Genomic DNA, 2239 nt, shown 5'->3' with positions numbered 1-2239 from the left:
TGTGCTATATATATATATTGAAATCTTCTCTCAGATCATCATTGGTATATCTCACATATAATAATTTGTATGTTTTCTTTTTATTTTAGCCCAGACAAAATAAGTGATTCACTAGATGAATAAAGCAGAAGGGAGACAAGACTAACTTCTGGGACCTATTTCTGTGTGAGTTCTTTCATTCCCACCATTTTGTATTTTTATCCTTTTGTACTAAAGCAGAAATAAGATTTAAGCCAATCTTGACAAGCATATCTAAATGGGACAAAAAACTAGAGTGAATCAATAACAATTAATAATTGCAGATAACATTTATATCGTGCTTATTATGTGCTACACTGTGCTAAGTGCTTTACAATTATTTTATTTTATCCTTGCAACACTAGGAAGTAAGTACTATTATTATTTCCATTTTATAGATGAGAAAATTAAAGCAGACAGAGGTGACTTGCCCAAGTTTAGACAGTTAGCAAATATCTGAGTTCATATTTGAAATTAACTCTTCCTGACTTCAGGCCCAGAATTCAATCCATTATGCCACATAGCTGCCTCATGCTATAGAGGAAATTAAATAGCAGCAAACAAAAACTAAGGGTTCAAGAAAAAATACCATGATATTTAAGGAAAACTGCCAAATGTGTTTGGTGGAAAAAAGTGGCATTATTTAAATGCAAGTTATTCTCTGTATAAGATTGAAACAACTCTTATTTTATACACTATCTGATAATTAGGGTTTTCGTTTTGATTTATCTCAGTGATCATCATCTTTCTAGCTTTTTACCCTTTTATCTCTGGCTTTATTCTTGACTCTTTGTCTCTATCTCTCTCCCTTTTTCCCTCTCTTATCCTGCATATCCAATTAATTGTCAAATCTTGCCATTTCTACCTCCATTTATTTGTTGTATCCTATTTCTTTTCTTCATTCTCACAACCCTATTTCCAAGCCCTCATCTTAGCTCCTTTCCACTTGACCCCTAATTTACTATAGCATCTTCCTAATTGCTTCCTATACCTCAAATTTCTCATATTCTCCATACAATCAAATTAATTTTTCTCTAAGTAAAGCTTACACTCATAACTCCCACACTCATTTAACTCCAGTAGTATTTCTAAAATAAAAAATAAATTCCTTTATTTAGTCTTTAAAGTCAATCCGACGTGAACTTATCTTTCTATCCTCCTGAAACATTTTGCTCTTTGAATTTTGCAATCCAAGTGAACTGTTCTTCCTAGAAGATACTTACCCAATCTCCTGTTAGTGTTATCTTTCCTTATCTCCAACTTGTAACAAACCCTCTTTTCCTTCATAATGCAGCACAAGTACCAATTTTTTCATGAAACTTTTCCTGATACCCCCAACTGCTAGTGCCCTCTCTTCTGAATTAAATTTTATGTTCTTTATATTTATTTTTATATACTTATATGTGTAAATATTTACCCTTCCTCCTTCAAAACATAAGTTTCTTGTGAACAGGAATTATTTCATTCATTTTTTTTTTAATCTCTCATGTCTAACTCAGTACCTGGAACATAGTTAGTACTTAAAGTACAATAATTGGTTGATTGTTAATCTGATATAATGGAAATAGTACTGAAATTTATATCAGAAATCTAGGATTCAAATCTGCCATTTCCTAAACTGATAACACTGAGCATGTCACAAAATCTCAATGTTGGAAAGAAAGGAAAGAAGGAAGAAAAGAAAGGAAGGAAGGAAGGAAGGAAGGAAGGAAGGAAGGAAGGAAGAAGGAAGGAAGGAAGGAAGGAAGGAAGGAAGGAAGGAAGGAAGGAAGGAAGGAAGGAAGGAAGGAAAATAAATTATTTTTCTTTGTGAAAATGCTTGTAATCAGCAACATTTTTCCTTAGGAGCTTTTTTGGCATGGTATCAGAAGCAAACATCATTTTAAATATCATGAAATTGTCACTGACAATGAGGGTTAATACCCTTACAGGCTTTTGAAGTACCAAAACAGTATCAAATCAAAGAATATTCCAGTTTTGGTTCATTTCTTTACATTAAATTAATTATTCTGACTTGAACTGTGCAGTCTATGTTTCTTTCAAGGCTGTTATACCTGAACATAGATGACTAGGTTTCATTTCAATAACAGGAAGATCTGACTTAATGAATAACATGTCTTTGTTTCACCTTTCATCAAACTAGGAGAATTATGTGAATGGAAATGGGACTTAACTTATTTCATCAATGTCTTTCATTTTGGGAAAAGATGAATGGCAGAAT

Source organism: Antechinus flavipes, chromosome 2 (genome assembly GCF_016432865.1).
Source record: "Antechinus flavipes isolate AdamAnt ecotype Samford, QLD, Australia chromosome 2, AdamAnt_v2, whole genome shotgun sequence".
In the NCBI taxonomy this organism is placed as follows: Eukaryota; Metazoa; Chordata; class Mammalia; order Dasyuromorphia; family Dasyuridae; genus Antechinus; species Antechinus flavipes.
The sequence above is the reverse complement of the archived record's forward strand: the minus strand, read 5'-3'. Positions refer to the sequence as shown.